General features: G+C 36.6%; 1 long non-coding RNA gene across 1 annotated transcript in view; it reads left to right on the top strand.

The window, feature by feature from the left end:
- The window catches only part of LOC118656390, a 115,551-nt gene extending 100,865 nt beyond the window's left edge, over positions 1–14,686 (top strand). The window contains exons 9-12 of the long non-coding RNA XR_004967598.1: positions 1,110–1,194; positions 10,172–10,462; positions 13,547–13,618; positions 14,584–14,686. This is a non-coding gene — a long non-coding RNA (uncharacterized LOC118656390). The remainder of the gene's footprint in view (positions 1–1,109; positions 1,195–10,171; positions 10,463–13,546; positions 13,619–14,583) is intronic.
- The last annotated feature ends 5,362 nt before the right edge of the window (positions 14,687–20,048 follow it).

Raw genomic sequence — 20,048 nt, 5'->3', positions numbered from 1 at the left:
CCTCATGGGGCTGCGCAATTATACCTTTGGCCATGGGTTATGTTGTTGCTGGGGCACTGTCGGTTCTGCATCTGGTTTACTGCAAACTTGTGTTTGTGTTCCATACCCTGTACGATAGCAACTTTGCAGAGTGCCCTCTTGCACTCTGGGACCCCCCTGGGGATGTTGGAGAGCCAGTTTTGGCCTGACCCCTGCAGGCCAGGCCAAGGGACCCCAACTGCCTGAGGGACCTGGCTCATTGTGTAGACACACTTCAAGCTACAGCACCACCTAGTGTGCTGGCCGGGGAGGGACCCCTGGAGGTTGGCTCCAGGGCATGTCTGGCTCATCTTGCTCAGTCCCACCCTGCCGGCCACCTTCTAATTAATTTCCTTTCAATGTACACAAATCTGTGCACCGGGTGCTAGTGTTTGAATGAACAAAATAGATGAGAAGAACTTGTTCTAATAAGAGAATATTTTTAGTTAATGCTACATGGCTCCATCTTTAATATCTAAAGAATTTATTTTAAACATTTCAAAAGGAAGAACACTTTTATTTTTGTTTAACTACCAGAATAATTCCACAGTGCAGCTGCTTACCCACAAAGAACCTTAGATTAAGGAATGTCCACCTAAAATTAATGTGTAGCCAAGAATGTAAAAAAAAAAAAAAAAATCTTAGTGTGTCTGAGTATTCATTAGTGCTTCAATGTGGTAGACATTACCCTGAAAAATAAAATGGACAGTCTCTTTCCCTTTATCTAGATTGAGTTTATTCTGGCCAAAAACCACATTCCAGAGTTTTTCTAATCTCTTTATTGGTGGGTTCATTTGTGAGCAGCCACAACAGTTGGCTGAGGTCAGAAAGTCAGCATTACAGTGCTTCCAGTCTCTTGGGAGTTATAATTTTTATATAAAAATGGAGGTTATTCAGGGTGGTTTTCTCCTCCAGCTGCTTTTAAGCAGACAGTAATGCTGGCCACCCAGTGGATGAGACCAGGATGGGTGGAAGTGAAAGAAACTATTTGACGTGACTCAAAAGGAAAAAATGCAAAGTTCTTAGGGAAAATTCTGTCATTGCAAGAGGCCATGAAATGGTTGTCCTAAGCAATTTATGTTGTATTTCAGATTATAAGCCTACCTCTGATGATCAGCTCTTAAAAATGAACACAAAACAGAAGACAGCTTTGAGAGGTGCTGTAGAAAGGAGAAGGTATGTATTAAGGCTATGTCAAGTTCATAGAATAAAGAAAATAGATGAATCCTATCATAAATATTTTATTTTTTTTTACATTCTATTTTGAAGTGTATTGAAATGTCAATGAATAATTTAATAGTAATTGAGTAAAACTTATGTAAGCTATTCTAGTCACATGATTTTATAAAACTGAATTTATAAAAGTGACTTATATAAATAGACTATTGAGTATAATTGCTCTAAATATTAGAAGTAATAAAAGATTGGAAGATATTGTGATTTTATGATTTGATTTTGTTAATAAATGAATCAGTATCTTTTCTTTAAATCACCAATTAGAACTTTAATTAAACCTTGGAAAATGGTAAAATTTATTTTATCAGGTTGCCATTAAGAGTATATACATGCCTATTCTTATTATGTTACTTAGAATATAAGATTTATGAGATTAGGAAAATAGGCTTATTTACTACTATATCCTTAGCACCTAGAACAGTTCCTGACAAATATTAAATATTAGATAAACTGCTGAATAAATGCACCTAAATCATTTTTCTGACCAGAGACAGACAAACTAAAAGACCAAAACAAATGAAAACCAATCATACAAAAACAAGCACTGTAAGGTAGAACACCAAAATTTCAATGTTTTAGTAGTTTACCCAGTGATTCTGATGATCATCTAATTTTTGTAAACACCAACTGCATCCAGTTTGGTTCTATGTATTAGTAACCACAAATGAGCTCACAGATATGGAACTCAATTTAAAAAAAAAAAAGAATCTGAATATTTTTATAAGAGGCACACGGTGGGAAGCCACTGCTTGCTGATACTATCATGAGAGTGCACCAAGGAACACGGAAGGCCGATGGACCCTGGGTTTTAGCAGGGCTGATGCTAAGCACCTTGTCTGTTGAGACAGTGCTGGCTCAAGGCAATTCCCTAACGTGATAATCCTTTTACTATTTGCCAAACTTTACCTTTGATATGACTGTATACTTTGCTAAAAGGAAAATGTGTATTCAAGAAAATAAATAGTGGACCAGGCCAGAAAGCTGTGTGTCGCTTCAAGAAAGAGGCTCCAACTGGCCCCCAATGCCTTCTAAATTCGTATTTCTTGTATAGCATTTTCATTTGTGCGTTGGCCCCTCCTTCCGATCCTGAACCCTGCTGCAAAGGTCATGGAGCACACTTGATACAGTTATCTGAAATTTCTACATCATACTCTATCATTGTATTCTCATTTCATTTTGCTCATATTCCTCCCTGTCTGGTAAATAAAGATGTTGGGTTTTCAGAATCTTAATTTATATGAAAACTTTTATTTGATATTTATTTTCTTTATTTTATTTTTATAATTCTTATGTAAATTGTAGTGCATTTTTGAGATTAAAAAATTTGAAAGCTAAGAAACTTGAACCAGATGTTCTTTAAAATGCATTCCTACTATGAAATTCTCTGAAGCCACTCATAATAAAATCTCAAGACTCCAATATTGATTTTACTTATTTATTTTACTTTTTAGGTTAATCCTCACCCAAGGACATTTTTTTTTCCATTGGTTTTTAGAAAGTGGAAGGGAGAAGGAGAGACAGAGTGAAAGAGACACATTGATTGGTTGCCTGCCTCCTGAATGTGCCTCTGAAGCCAGGGACCAAACCTGTAAACAAGGTACATGCCACTGATCAGACTCGAACCTGGGACCCTTTAGTTTGCAGGCCTATGCTCTATCCATTAAACCAAACCAGCTAGGACTCTAATATTGATTTAATGGAGAGTGGTATGCAGAAGACACAAGCAAATTAAGAGTTTTATGCCTTGAGGGTTGGAACTAGATCTGCCTTCAAATGCAGGAATCTCATTAGTTATCTTAAATTTTAATGTTTGTGTGTTTTTTAAAGCACATTGAAAACTGAGATTTACCTCTTTCAGGTTACCATTGTGATAATAGATTCAAAAATCCTTTGTGTATTGAAGTAGTCTTTAAAACTTCGTGATCTGGCCTTTGCTTCTCTTTTCAGCCTCATCTCTCTAAACTTTATTCAAAATATTATCAGGTCTGAAGGTGAGACCTATTCACCAAAAAAACAGAAAGCTCTCTGAATCCTACCCTTTTTGGTTGTTAATGGAAACTTCATTACATAGGCATGGTTAATTAAATCACTGACCATCAGTTGACCTCCAATGCCTCTCCTGGTCTAGAGGTAAGGCGAATGTGGGGACTGAAAGTTCCAGTCCTTCAGTCACAATCAGCCATATCCTTAGATGCTTCCCAAAGGTCACCATATTAACATAACAAAAACATCGTTACCACTCTTAATCACTTAGGAAACTCCAAGCGTTTTTGTATAAGTAATATATTTTCTTATATATCAAAATATCTCTACTCAAAACTTTCTTATCTCCAATTCTTCAACTTCCTCTGTTTGTGATGGCGTCATGCCGTCAGAGTACCTGCATGAAGTTGGTCAGAGCCCCTTCAGAGCCAGTTGTGTAATGGGCACTGGGACAAGAGATAGGTGAGTCCAGGAGCTGGTGTATGGCGATATGTATCTTCAGGGTTTTAACAGAGACTAACTCATAAGAAGCATCAAAAATATTTGTGGCTTTTATCAACAGAAGTATGATACTATCAACACTGGTGGAGGAAGTTACCTAGTCTGAGAAGTTAAGAGAATTTTTAGGAACTTTTAAAATGGAGGCAGTTAAAATTAAAATGGCTGTAGTGGTTTGGAGAAGAATTCATAGAGGATGGCTTTTAGGCAAAAAAGTAGACTCAAGATAGGTAGTAAAAGTGAATAAGTATGCCTGAGAAGATAGTGGGGTAAGGATGAGGCAGGGAATTCTGACAAATTTTGAAGCACAGTGTACATCTACATGACTTGGGATCTGCAGGAAGAACTGAGCAGTTGTGATGGTTAATTGTATGTGTCAATTTGACCAGGATACCCAGTGGACACTATTTCTGTGTGTCTCTGTGAGAATGTTTCTGGAAGAGATTAGCATTTGAATCAGTATAAAAGATCCCCTTACCAGTGTGGATTTGCATAATCCAATTGGTTGAGGGACCAAAGAACAAAAAGGTAGAGAAAAGGTGAATTCTCTCTTTGTTCTAGAACAGGACTGTCCATTTTCTCCTGATCTTGAACACTAGATATGCTGGTTTCTTAGGCCTTCCAACTCTGGGACTTACACCCTTTAGACTGGGAGTTACATGATCAGATCCCCTGGTTTTCAGGCCTTCGGACTCAGACTGGATTATATCCCTGACTCCAGCTTGCAGATAGCAGACCGTGGGATTTCTCAGCCTCTGTAATTATGTGGGCCAGTTTCTATAATAATTCTCCTCTTATAGATATCTGTATTTATGCTATTGATTCCGATTCTCGATTCTCTGGAGAACCCTAATATAGTAGAGTAGAGAATACTGACATTTTTAAGACTGATAATTTGCAGAGGACTAATTTGCGGCAGTTTTTCTGGGTTGTAAATGCAAGCTGTTGCAATAAGAGCTGTGAACTTGAAATATAGTGATTGGTGTTTTGATTTCGTCTTTGCCACCTAGAGCATTTTTCTTAGCTGCAAATGTAAGAGATGGAATAGAAAGTCTTTGAGCCTCTTTCAGTATTGATCTTTATACAATTATGATGGCAAATTAGAATCTTAGGATTCTGTAAATATCTAATTGAGGTATCCTTAAAGGTGTGGAATTGTGGGCAGTACTATATAAAACTTAAAATAAAATTTTTATATGTGCCTGTGATTAGATAGCTAAATGATCAAGTAGCAAATACATGATGGAGAAGGTGATCTTGCAATGTATAAGGAAGAACTATAAGAAATTGCATTTTAATATTGTCTAGGTAAGAATGTCAGTGAGGAAATGAATGAGAAAGAGAAGAATGGCAGGTAGGTTTGGGTGATACCTACATTTTCATATATCAGGTATCTAGATTTATGGGAATGGACAAAGCTGTTAAAAATGTTAATCTAAGAATTTTATATTGGAGTCACATGAAGCTTCCTTCACAAATGAGTTGTATGAAAGGAAAATCTGAAAGAGTGGTTGAGTAGTAAAATGTAAACAACAAAAATCATGAGTGCTTTGATGTGTCCTTTAATTGAATAAAGAATATACAAGAGTAAGAATCTTGCTAATGTTGAAGTGATATGGCAAAACCAGTGTTTTGTAGAGTTACATTAGTGACATATAATATGACATAGGAAAAAACATAGGCAGGTTTTATTCAACATTTCAGTAGGCAAATTAAAAATAATACAACTAGAATATTACATTTACTCTTCCCAAAGCTTCCATTAGCTTGATACCAGAGACATTCTGCTTATTCTGGAGCTGACCTAATTATGACCAGAACTGGTCTTCACCTTGTGTCTGATAGAATGACTAACTATCCTTTGACACCATCTAGCTACTTCCTCTTCTTTTTATATTTTTAATATAATGCTATGTGAAATATGGTATTTGTGTATGAATTTAGGTTAGACAGGATTAATCAGAGAAGAATGCAAGCAATGTTTTCTGTTCAAAAGATAAGTGTCAATGATGGGATGGCAGATGACTTCAGTATGCAAATATTTTGGCTTTCAGAGAGATAAGATGGATTCCAATACAAACTGCTTCCACCTGCAGAATTTCCTTAGTAAAAATATGGTCATGTTGTCTTTGGTCCACTTTCTTTATAAAGACACTCAATTTTCTTTACTGCGCTATAATGGCCCTGAGATACATTCTTCATGACTAAGGTTAAGGTGGAGGATGCAGATGTAACACCATCCTATAAAACTGTAGTTTTATCCATCTGGATCAACTTCCATGCTACTAGTATCCATATGGGAAATAGCAAAGAAAGAAGAAATATGGCTTTCATTAGATTTGTAAAATATCCTGAAATAAAACAGAATAGATTGTCTATCAATTTGTTTATCATTCTGGACAAAGGAATGTGCCAATCACCCAAATATGTGTATATATATATATTTCCCTATACAATTGAATCTCCTTGATATTTACATCTGGATATGTTGTCTTATGGAAAAAGTCTTTAAAAGTGATCTATTGTTTTTATCTGGTTCTTTTCTTCCACAACTATGGCATATTGTAAATTGTCTCGAAGAGTCTTGTTACAATGTTTAGTTCTTTAATCTGATGTCAAACTGAAGGTTAGTTTGACCCATATTAAGTAAGGGTAGAAAAATAGAAAAGAAGACATTGGTGATAAACAGTGTTTAATTCCTTTTTGGAGAAAACAATCAACTCTCTTTCTGTAGGATAAAGCTGAAAATGGCAAAAGCTCACACAAATATACAGTGCTGTATCATTCTCGGGTTAATAAAAACAATTTATATGCAGGGTAGTGAACAAGAGAAAAGTTATGGAAAACATTTCTCATCCAAGGACAGTACACCAGATGTGCTAAGACTTATGGGAGCAATCAGAGGTGCCCAGTCTCTGCAGCAGGCCTCATTAAGTTAGACTGTGACCCAGCACCTTCAACTTATTAAGCTGTCTAGAACTTCAGTGATTAAAACCAAAGAAAGGTCAAACACAAACCTTTGGAATGTCCCTGCACGGATTATTTTCTTACAGGCACTAGAACTTCATGGAGATACTTCTCATGATGCATGGACTTTTAAAAATTGGATATTTGAACTGAATTTACCCAGAGATTAAAAAACATTTTAGTAGCTGGCACCTCCTCAAGTTTTTTTTCACAAGTTTCAAAACTTTAACCAAAATCTAAATAAGTATCCTTATAAGATAGTTTTCCATGTCAGGACTGAGACCAGAGGAATAGATTTATGGAGATCTTAACATGCTCAGTTAGGTCCTAAAGATAAGTGAGAGTTATAGCTACAGACAGAGGTATTAGGAATATACTTTCAAAATGTTACAATTAATTGATCTAAAAGTTATGTTAAAGACTTAATGCTGCCCCAAGTCCTATTCTAGGCTTTAAATATTATATGGGTTTATATAACTTTTCTCTGTCCCTCTCCTCCAAATTTATCTATTCCTATATTATGATACCTAGATACACCACACTCTGAATTCATTCATATGTAATATAGAAGCACAGGAGTATCATGTATCCTATATAATAAAAGCCTAATATGCAAATCGACCAAATGGCAGAACAACAGGTTGCTATGATGTGCACTGACCAGGGGGCAGATGCTCAATGCAGGAGCTGCCCCCAGCCCGCAGGCCCCAGGCCGGCCAAGGTGGGTGCCAGTGGGGGGCCCCCAATCACTTCGCCGGTTGCCCCACAGATCAGCCCTGATCACCAGCCGGGCCTAGGGACCCTACCTGTGCATAAATTTCGAGCATTGGGCCTCTAGTATATAAATAAATATTATACATGTATCTAAGATAATGGTAAATGTTGTCATTCCTGTTGTTTTGGAGTTTAAGCAGAAGTCTCAGTTGGATTTGCACCAACCCTGTTCACATCCCCAAGCAAGTTGCTGTACTATCTCTGTACCACATGAAGACTGTGAAGCAATTTCTGCAACCTTAGTCCGTTGCCCATCTGTAGGTTTTGGAAGAGAAAAAATGGAAAGGACAATTTAACTCCTACAATCTTCCCCTCACTGTGGCACTTTCCCTTACCCCTATCAAGTGAAGAGGGTTTCCTTCAAAAGAAATGTTTGAAGAGTTTTACAATTCCTTGGAATTTGAGGGCCATAGGACCTGGCCCTTGCCCCCTATAGGGAGAATTTCCAAAGTAACACAGTGATGAGGAGAGAGCCCAGCAGAGAGCAAACTGTGACTGCATGTTGTGTAAAGGGCCAATGGGAACCCTGAGGAAGGGAACCTTCCCTGAGTCTTCTCTTCAGTGACTCCATTTCACTGAACCACTTGGGCGAAGGAACACGGCAGGGGCTGAACTACCATTAGCAGAGGTAACAAGAGAGGGTTCAATGGCAGCAAACTGAAAGAAACTTATAAAAAGCCACGAAATTCCCCATGGGTGGAGGGGCAGGGCAGAAATTGTTCATGTTCACTCCTCCTCCCTATTCTAGGATTTCAGTGGGTTGGGGAGAAACTTTAATTTGCAAAGATTTCGAGTTAGAGATAATCACAGGATTTTGTCAGGAACAGAGAAAGAGTTACCTCAACCTGATCCAGAGAAAAATTACCATCTTCAAATTCATTATGTTTAAGATTATTTAGAACAGTATAGTTGTGTCAGAATTATGGTTTCCAACCTAGTGGGTGATCTTGCATATGTTGTCTGAGACTCAATGAACATAACCCAAGCAAGCCCTGTGTGATTAGAAATGAATTTAGTCTAGATTCTACAAGATCAGGATATTTTAGCTACGAATTTTGGCATTCATCTTGCCATGGATGGATTCCAGAAGACCATAGTGATTCAAGTGTGGCGATATGGAGTGGAGTGACTATGGCAAGAACTTTGCCTTTTATACTGAATTAAGAAATGAAAATGAACCTTGACAATGAGATTTAGAAGGGGGTCTATAATTTGGTGGGTCAAAGTGCCTATGAGGTATTAAAACAAAAAGGATATATAAACTTTGCCATTGGTGTAAGTGTGGCTTATCTAATTGTATCCACATTTAAAATAATATCAAGGTATATCTAATATTAATAATAGTGAAACGTATATGGCGTTGAGAATAAATTCTTCTGAGCCTTCTTGTGTTCTAAAGACTCAGCGATTACCTTTCATCATTAAGAACCTGAGAGGAGATATATTTCAATATTCAGAAAGATCTAAAACAATTATGATGTCTGATTTCTATGCTGAGGAAATGTAACAACTCTAATGTGACTAGCTGAGCATTCAGTTGCCATCTAAGTTTATGGGTCATAGTTTACTGGTTCTTCCTAAAGCAAGAATGTGGGCCCAGAGTACCAAAGCACACTAATGAAACACTTGCATTTTAACCTGGGAAAAAAATTAAACCAACTACCATAATGTGCCAAAGCTTGAAAAACAATTTTACACGGTTCAACTTAAAACTAAGTAGAAATAGATATGAGAGTAAATTTTCTCCGATATAACGATTAGACTACACACATCAGACAACACTCTCTTTTACATGCTGTCATTTCAAGAGCTAAGTTCTAAGTTATCTTTTAAAAATAAGATAACTGGCAATCTATAATAATAAAAGCATAGTATGCTAATTAGACCAGATAGTGGAACGACCTTCTGGATGTCCTTCTGGATGAAGCTGGTGCTGTGAGGGCCGAGTCCCTTGCACGAATTTTGTGCATCGGGCCTCCAGTTTAAATTAATAACTTTAATTGACTTTAACATTATAATATGAATGTAATTTTCACTGTAGACCTTATGAAATATAAAGAAATGCATATTAAAGGAAACAAAATTTGCAACACCCAGGGAGAGTCATAAGGTGCTCTAGTTTCTCAAAGTTTTTATTTTTTCTTTTCTTTTATTTATTTTATTTTTTAATACATACATTATTTTATAGTTTTCCTTATTTTTATCTTGCCTACTTTTTGTCAACTGTCTTTCTTTGTATTTTATATTTTTGTTGTTATTATGAATGGAATCTCTCTTTGCATTGTTTCCTAATTGGCTATAGTAGTGATTAACTGTTTTAATTATGTCTATAATTAGAGCAACAGTACTGATGTTAGCATCAGAGTGAATGAATTACCACAGGATGCTACTCAAATTTCCAGGGTTTGGGCCCCCAAGATTTTTATCTCCCTAACTTCTTAAGCTTACACTCAGTGTGGAAGTGTCACAGTTAGAGAACCTTATGATGATCAAAAAGCTTAGCCTTTTAAAAAGTATGTATGCCTCGTGGTAGTTTATGTTTTGACATTATACTATGAAACCTATAAAATACTTTAAATTTGTGTATCTTCCATCTAGTGAAGTTAAGAAACTTTGAAAAGATATTTATATGTTTTAAAAACCCACTTAATATTACCCAGGTTGTATTTCAGTTTCTGAACTTGTTTTCTTACAGATTTTTCTTTCAAGAAAAAAACAAAACAAAAAACTGTTATTCATTCTGGCTGGATAATGCTGAACGAAACCAAGAAGCTCTCTGTGCTTTGGGACTTCACACATGGCCAGGGAAGAGCTGGATGGCTGTATGAAGGGGACTGACTGACTGTGGGAACAATAGCCAGGAAAGACCTATCTTCCTGTCTTGCTTCCATAGCCCTCATTGTTATGTGGGGGCCCTGACAGATCACATTATCCCAGGGACAACATAAGCATCAAGGAGAAACTTTCTCAAATGATTCTCCTAAAGGTCTGTCTGTGCTTTGCAGTAAAGTTTTAGAAATTTTTTCTCCCAGACATTCAAAATATTAATTACAATGTTGCATTAATATAATCCATTAATATTTTTTGGTCTAATTAATTTTTCCTACTAAATTTGAAGACTTTGGATGCTTTGTGTTTTGGGGTCAAGTCTATATGTTATTATGTCTTTTTTCACAGGCTGGGCTGAAAAAAGTTTAAGTATAATAACGAGAGACTATTGATGCCATGAGTGTCTACCCTTCCTATACACCAGAGATTTAACTTAAGGATAGCGATAAATGCTTGCCTTCTGCCAGTCACACACCATCACCAAGTACTCCCATAAATACACATCACTTCCTTCTGTATGTTCCCCTATTATTTCTCACTTGACTATCATTGTGTTCAGGACCACGATTTAAAATTAATTATCTGAGTTTTCCTTACTGGATTATAACTCCAAAAAAGGTAGGAAATTGCTCTTATTTTTCTTTTTGTTTTCTTCAAGCTTCTGTGTAGGGCAAGCATAAGTTAATTGCTTAGTGAGTGAATTGATAAATCATTAAATAATGTTTTTATTTTGTTCTCACATTATTTTTTAACTTGATCAACATCAGAGTCTGCCAAATGCTTTTATAAAGTATTTAACTCTATATTAAGTTACTAAAACATAAACAATTTTCTGTTAAAAAATGATTGTTTTCACTGTGCTTCTCTTCAACTTCTGGGGTAAACTCATGTTTGGTTTGATGAGTAAGTGTATTTAGACATTTATCTGGCACGCTTGAATAAATTCCTCTATGAGGATAGATCAGTGTACTGTTTTTAAAGTAATAATATAGCATGTGGAATTTACTCTGACAGCTTCTAGCAGCAGCAATAGCTAACACTCATGTAACATTTACTAGGTGCCAGGCTAGTAGCTAACTTAAAACTACTTGCCAGGCATGATTTAAGGACTTTATATATATTAATTTGTTGAATATTCTCATTAGCTTTGTGAGATCACCATTATTATTCCCATTTTACACATAAGAGAACTGAAGCTAGAAGAAGCGAAATGAATACTAGTACCCAAGGTTATGTAGCTGGTAAGTGGTAGAAATAGCTTTCGAAACTAGGCCATCTGGCTTCACAGTCTGCGAACCTGACCACAATGCTGAAGACTCTTCAAAGACTTTGCTATTTTAGGTCACATTTAAAACATGACCCTGAGGAGGAAAAAATATTAAGCGGTAAAGATAGAATTACAGACATGTAACCTACCTTGAAATCAACATTAGCCCAAGATAATTTTATTGATGGTAATAAACTGCTAGAATATGAATCATATGCTCACATGTTAAGCACAAAATTTGAGATGAAAAGTAGCACACAGAGTATCCATTGCAGTCTGTTATGGCCAAGTGTAATCCAGAGTCTTAAACAAACAACATTACGATCTGCAGTGTTGGTTTTTTTTTTTGTTTTTTTTTTTAACATGGAAGTGTGTATGTGTGTTTTCTTTCAGGCAAGACTAATTAATTAGTTAAGAAAGACTGTCCACCTGAGTTTTCAATCCTCTTCACACCTCCACATTTCCTTGAATCTTGGCTAAGATAAGGGGGTCCCTGAGCCTGCCAGCCCATCCTTTGTGCCTCTCAGTTTATCCCTTGCCATCTGTCTGACAAAATTGCCACCTCTCACCCCAAACCTGGCCCCCTCATCCTCGCCCAGCTTTTAGTCAACCTCACTAGCATGCTCATTCATTCAAAGTCACTTCAACTCCTGATTTCATCTGGTTAGAAAAAATGACATCATAAAGCAAATTATAACAGAAAAATAATTTTATCCACATTGTCATAAAAATGATTCAGAATAAATCAAAGTAGGAATTATTTTAAAGAATGGTAGGAAGAACCTTCTTATATGCCAACTGTGTTTATCAGAGATGTACCTCCACTCAGGATTTGTCTGCAATACAATATTGTTACTCCCGAAGGGATACCATCAAATAGTACCAGATATTGTATTACATTAATATAAATTGATATCAAATTAGAAGGAGCTTATGTTTCTTGAGTGTTTACATTGTGTGGTATGTGCCTTACATATATTAATTCATTTGATCTTCACCAATTATGCTCAGATAGGTGTTATCAACCCTTTTCACAGATTTCAAAAAAACAGAAATACTACAAAATATTTCTCCAAAGTCTCAGCATCAGTAATCTGCAGCAGTGGGATTTGATATTAGTCTTTTCCAAATCTCAAACTCCTTCCACAATACCATGATTTAAAATAAAAAAGGGAGGGTGATGAATTTTAAAGAGGGACTAGAGAAGCAGTGAGGGAAAATGCCTATAGAGGGCAGGCACCTCGCTGGAGATTTGCAAAGCCAGAGGTTAACTTAAATCTAGGAGAGTCTCACCCTGGCAGGTGTGAATCGGTTGGTTGAGTGTCATCTTATGCATTGAGAGGTGATTAGTTTGATTCCCCATCTGGGTATATGACTGGATTCAATCCCCAGTAGGGGGCATGCAGGAGGTAGCTGATCTATGTTTCTCTCTCTTCAACTCCCTTCCTCTCTAAAACTGATAAAAAAATGTATTTTTAAAAACCTAAGAGAGTCTCCAAATGTTGACAAAAGGGTGATGTCCTAGCCAAGTAGCTCGGTTGGTTAGAGCAATGTCCCGATATGGCAAGGTTGTGATTTGAACCTGATCAGGGCCCATGCAAGAATCAACCAATGAATGCATAAATAATTGGAACAACAAATTGATGCTTCTCTCTCTTCTTTTCTCTTTCTAAAAAAGAAAAAAAATCAATTACTTTAAAAAAAGAGCCGAAACCGGTTTGGCTCAGTGGATAGAGCGTCGGTCTGCGGACTGAGGGGTCCCGGGTTCGATTCCGGTCAAGGGCATGTACCTCGGTTGCGGGCACATCCCCAGTGGGAGATGTGCAGGAGGCAGCTGATCGATGTTTCTCTCCCATCGATGTTTCTAACTCTCTATCTCTCTCCCTTCCTCTCTGTAAAAAATCAATAAAATATATTAAAAAAAAAAAGAATAAAAAGGTTCTGGGAATCTCAAGAATGTTCTCTCTTTTGCAGTATTTCTGGAAGCTTGCTGTTTATGGCAGACTAGAGTGAGAGGCTGGAAAAGACTTCAAAGAGAATGTTGAAGTGAGGAAACCCCAGACTTGTTTACCATATTTATATTCATTAAGTTCCAATATTTTAAATTCACATTCCAATTGTTAAAGTTACTGTTTAAAACATATTGTTTACTACCAGATGGAAGATAGTGAAGTGAGTGCTGATAGAAACAGAGAAGTGACTGTCTGAGGTATTAGAAAAGTGGAATGCATAGGATTTAGCATCTATTTGAATGTGAGGAAAAGAGGTGATATTGCAATCAGAAAGGCCCCAAGTGTGAAACTGGATGATCCAAGAAGGGTGTTGGGTTTCGTGTGTGGTGCTTGTAGGGCATCTTTTTAGAGATGATCGGAAGGAATTTTTGAAGTGAGAGAAAGCTTGTGATGTACGTGATGGTTGTTTAGAAATGATAGTTAAAGCCAGTCTAATATAGGTGGTTTTAAAGGGAAAGAACATGCAGGGATAAAAACTGGAAACTTCTATTTAGGGAGCAGAATGAGAAATAACAGTCTAAAAGAAAAAGGCCTAAAAAAAAATCAATTTGAGAGAGCAGCATCATGGAAGCCACAGGACGAGAACTGTGATGAAAAAATTCTACAGAACATTCAAGATAAGGATAGAAGAAAAAAATCTTAGATTTGGCAGATTATTATTACATCTCTGAGAGAGTGAAGCCCTTGATCAATGGAGAGAGTGGAAAAAGAAAACATTAGGAAATAGAGGTTCTTTTTCTGAGAATGATCTTTTGAGGAATCTACCAGTAAAGGGAACATCCAGCAGGGCAGTGGTGATGGGATCAGAGGCACTAGCATGTGTGCAGTCTTACCTTTTGAGGAAAAGGATCTAGGAGAGGGAGAAGGTGAGGGAGAAAGAAAGGGAAAGGGAGAGGGAGAGGGAGAGGGAGAGAGAAGAGAAATGGTACATGACTATTGGGACAAGCTCTCAGAGGGTGGAGAAGGGTCACAATTAAATTACTTTTTTATCTTCAATAGGAGGGAGAGAGGAGAAGATGGGTGAAGAAGCTGAGTTTTGAAGAGAAATGGGAGAGATGTTGAGGAAGTTCATTGCTTCTGGTCTTGATGTCACTTAAGGTGAGATTATTTGTAGATACTAAATATGAATTGGGGCTCCCTTCTTTAGGAAATGAAACAGCTTTATGGAAATGCAGCCAATTTAAAGACAAATTAAAACATTGATTAGGACTAGTGAGTGGCTGGTTTCTTTGTAGTTAATGATGGAACCAGTTGTTTTGTTATAGAGCTCTCTCCAGTATAACTTGAAAATTCAAGAGCAGAAACACTGGCATTCCTGGTTTATTTGGGTTAGGGAATCAGCCAACCTCTTTCTATCGCAGCTTCCAAACTTTTTTTTCAGTATCTTCAAAAATTCAGTAAACTATTTTCTTTATTGTTCTTGTCTACCAAGTTCCATGATCCTTTTCTGCTTCTGTAATTTCAATATATAGATCACAATCTTTTTCTCCTTACATCTTGACATTATCCTCCCATTTTTTTCACAATTCACATTAATAACATCATTGTTTCAAAGTCCCTTGACTTCCTCAGCTCTATTTAAGTACATCTCATTTCACCTAAGCAATCTATAAACACGTCTACATTTAACATGCCATCATCATTTTTCATATCTGCTTCTCTACCATGATCTTGACCTGCAGCTTCAGATTTAAGAATCTCAATTAGTGAATAAAAATATACTTTAAATTGAAGGTAAAATGGCATGTATTTTAAGCTGAAAAATAATTATTCTGTAAGACTGATCCTCCTACATCCAGAATTCTAATACATTCTTTTTCTCTGAAAGACAATATGTTAGTATGCTGATTAGTAAATATAAATAAGTGTGTTCACTTTCTGAAATGTTCCCTTGAGTTTTAAAATGGATACTACATAATCCATTAAATAATGGTCTCTATTGAATGAATATCTACACTGTCATATGTATTCAATACACATTCTATAAACTCATAGCAACATTTCAAATATATCAAAGCCTTGTAGCTAATTATTACCATAATTTTTATTGTACAGCGGTCAGACTCCAAAACCTAGAATTTTACCCTGTAATTCTCATATATGTAACATTCCACATATTACCTTGAAAGTGTTTTTTAAAATTCAGTGTAAATATTTCTAGAATTATACTGATCTTTGAGAACTTAAAGTTGATATAAGTTGAATGGTATAGAATGACTATTTTAACCAAAAACATAGGGCTTGTCATTGTTCAATTAGAATTCCAACTATGCCACTTATAAACTTTAGGATTTTGGGAATTTAAGCCAAAAGTTTTGGTAAGTCTCATTTGCTCTATAAAATAGAAAAAAAAATCACACCTATAACACCAAGTTGTTGTTTAAACAATTAAATTAGAGAATTTTTGCAAAGTGTTTAGTACTTGTGAAACAAAATAACTACTCAACATGTACCAGGTAATACAGTAGGTCCTCAGTTTATGTTGGAGATCTGTTCCTATGGCGCGATGTACAGCGATTTTTGCCATAAGTCAGAACCACCTACATAAGCACCTACATCACTCACATGAAGCACATACACAGCAGTAATGAAGTGAAACAGTAAAACAAATTAAAAGAAAGATAACAATTCCTGACCTTTACTTGTGGTAAATAAATAATAAAAAACATAAAGCACATATATACATACATCAAAATGATGGAACTTTTTTTAAAAAAATAAATAAACTAGAGGCCTGGTGCACAAATTCGTGCACAGGTGGGGTCTGGCAGGCCCACCCTGATAAGAGCCGATGGGAGGGAGGGGAAGCAGGAGGTTGGCTGGCTGGCCCTGCCTCCTGGTCAAACTCCTGGTTGAGGGGACAATTTGCATATTAACCTTTTATTATATAGGATGGGAGATGGTGACATAACCATGAAACAATGTACGTTGAGTCCTACATAATCTGAGGACTGTCTGTAATAGTATTGCTATTATAATTATGTCCAACTAATATTTTTTCAAAGTATTTTGAAATATTTGTAAGCATTGATTAATCTCACAGACACTCAGAATGCCTTAGTAAGATAACATATAAGGACATCTCTGACCAAAAGATGTTTAATAAGATACAATATATTTTTAATGGTGCTTTAGTTATCAGTATAGGAAGCTAATTCTTTGATAGTATAGATTCTATTTTCGTATTTTAAAAATTCCTCACAATTGTGTGTGTGTGTGTGTGTGTGTGTGTGTGTGTGTGTGTGTAATGGCAAAAAGGAAAAGAAAACATTCTGGTGTCTGGTGTCAATGTCACACAGCTCCAATTCCCATCACAGATATTTCTTCAGTGTACCGGATTGCAGCGCCATGGTTGGGAGGCTGGCTGCATCAGCTCCCACACATGTGGCCCTAGAAGTGCTTCCATCCCTGTTTCCCACCACCTCATAATGAGTCCCCGGTGGTGCTCCGTTAGGAACTGAGCTGTCATCCTCAAGTTGGCACTCACTGATTTTGCCAACATTGTTTCTGATGATGTGTTTGTTAGGGGGGCCATTTGCTAATACCTGATGAAGTATCACCATTAAGTTTCTTGAAAATGAGTTTGCTTTGCTAATCTAAGTGCTGTGGAACCTCTGGGAGCAGGGTGCATAGTAATAACTAAGCCTGGTTCCGGACCACCTGTCTGGGACATAGGGCTGGGGAGTTGAGACATCCCTGAGATTCACTCTGCATGGGAAAAGAAGAAGGAAAGAAATATGCCTCTCGGATGCAGATTTCCTTTTGATTCAATGACAGTTTGAATCAAGGGGCTCACAGCCTGGCAACTTGTTTTTCTTTTGCAGTAAGTATTTTGCTTGTCTCACATTATCTCCAGGTTAAAACTAACACCTTAACTAAGGTGTACAGTTTATCATGAAGGTTGGAGCCAGTGTAAAGTGATAAATTGGGGAAAATTGCCTACAATTTTATGAAGTTTATAACTTAAAAATATCCAGAACAATAGTTCTCAAAAAGAAAGAAAGAATGAAAGAAATTAGTCAGAATCAGTCTTGGAATTTGTTAATTATGCAAATGCTGGTCCTTATCCTGAGAGATTCTGATTCAGTAGGCCTAACGCAGTGCCTAGACATCTTGTTTTAATATGCAACCTAGTCAATTCTGAACGAGGTGGTTTTTAAGAAAAAACTTCATGAAGTACTAATGCAGAATTTGTAGAGACCTGTAATTTAACTTTTAGCTGCTATCTTGGCCCTGTTGCAGTCAGACAATAAGATGCCCATAAAACTCCAAGTTTTCTATTCTCTTTCCATGTATGGATTCTCCTTCACCTTGTCATCTGTTAATTCAGTGACTCATCTAGTTTTTATGTTGAATTGCTGGCAGCTTTGCATTTCCTCTCCAAATCCACTCTCAACCTGTCTGACTTGCCTTGTGTCCCTGAGCCCAGACTCTAAGGATGGCATCAGTCAGTGTCCCTTGCCTTCAGGTCAGTGGAGAGTAAAGTCAGGGCATTTATTTTTCTGTGCTCCCTTCTAAGAGAAGTGTGTCCGTGGCTGAATTCTTCTACTCAAGCATTCAATTGGAGGCGCTGTAGCTCTAAGACATGCCAGATCCCAGTAATGCTCTCTTCTTTTGTCCCATCAAACTTGGAAGACTAACTGTTCCTTAAGATTGTCTAACCCAGATGCTTCACTTTCCCGTATTGATTTCATGTAACTCTGTTCATGCCTTGTAAGAGCCCTGTGGCTAGACTCTCTTCTGTTATTCCTTTTGAGTGTGTCATGATTTTCCTAAGGGGACCCTGACCAAGATATTAAGTAGCTTTATAGCAGCTCCTGAGAAAGTCTTGGGAAATGAAGCATAGTGACACATATTTCTTCTGATTTGGGATAGGTACGCTGGTAGAAAAAAGGAACATGGCCTGGCAATTGGGAAAAATGTATTAATGAGGCTGTAGGTTCCTGTATATTGTTTAGAAAATCTTTAGGTGTAAAAGCAGAGGAGGAGCCATTGCAAGGAGTTCCCTGAGCATTGATTGCCACCACACTACCTCAAGTCACTAGCATCTCTCACCAGGGTTACTGCTATAGTTTCCCTTCCTTCTTTCTCACTCTCTGGCAATTCATTTCCCACCCAGCAGAGGAGTGACCTTTATAAAATACAAAGAGAATAATGTCACTATATATGTATTTATAAATAAAAAATATTTATAAGTTCTTTGCAGCTAAAACTTAGAATGCATAAGCAGTAGTGTTAGTGGTGGTGGAAAATAATGAAGGGCATATTCTAAATGAGAACTTGCAAATACTGCAAAATTATGGAAGGCTTTAGAATAGAGGAGTGACATAATCAAATCTTTTTTTCAGAAACTCTAGAAGCAATATGAAAAATTAACTGTAAGAAGAAAAATCTAGAGGAAGAAAATCTTATAGGAGCCTCTTTTTACATGGTAGGACTCTCACTGATTGTTATCCATTGGCAATATTCTCTGAAACAGATCATTTTCCAGAAATTATCTTCTGGTAAAGAGCATTAAAATCCCTAGCAACAATTCACACCTAAGATTTCACAATTACCTAGGTCTATTGTCCTGAGATAACATAAAATTCTAAATTGCTGTAATGTTCAATTACAGTGAAGTATTTGCCATAAAAGAATATTAAAACCTCAAAATTTTCTTTGCAATCTCATAATTATACCTTAAACCCATTTTTTCTTTTTCTTTTTCCTCAAATATATATTAGTAAATTATTTTCCCCAACAAATAGTGGCATAGATATTAAATACATATTGTGACCTGAATATAAAATATTGAGCATGAGTTATTCATGAACACATTTGATTATTTACTTAAAAAATAAACAGGGAGAAAATGTCTATAAATTTACTTTCAATGTAATGAAAAATATATTCTCTGTCAAATTTTTTTCTTAAATCAGATTTTATATGATTAAAAACTCAAATGTAAAATTAGAAGAAGAGGTAAAGGGTGAAGCAGATTTTAAGTGGTCTGGTCATGTGCTATAAAATCATATTATAAATAATATCCTTTTCTCACGTGAAACTTTCATTTTTTATGTGTATGTGGTTTGTAAAAGCAGCTTTATCAATATATACTTGACATAATATAAACTTAAGGTAAAAAACTTAAAAAGTTTTCATGCCTATGTGAACTCATTAAATTGTCATTATAGTAAAAACGAACATATCCATCACCCCTAAAACTGTACTCATGCCCCTTATAATCCCTTCCCCCATATGGACCCCACAGCAACACTAATCTATGTTGTGTCACAACAGATTTGTTTACATATTATATAACACTAGGGGCCCAGTGCACAAATTCGTGCACCTTGAAAGGAACTGTGGGCTGCGAGGCTGTGGTAGGCACAGGGTTGGGCCTTGGTCCATCCTCCATGGCCCCGCCTGGACCCTCCCGTCACAGCCCCTTGTCCCCCTTGTCCCCTGTCTGCTGGTAGCCC

The sequence above is a fragment of the Myotis myotis genome, unplaced genomic scaffold, assembly GCF_014108235.1.
Source record: "Myotis myotis isolate mMyoMyo1 unplaced genomic scaffold, mMyoMyo1.p scaffold_m19_p_5, whole genome shotgun sequence".
Taxonomy (NCBI): Eukaryota; Metazoa; Chordata; class Mammalia; order Chiroptera; family Vespertilionidae; genus Myotis; species Myotis myotis.
This window is presented reverse-complemented; position numbering and strand designations above follow the sequence as displayed.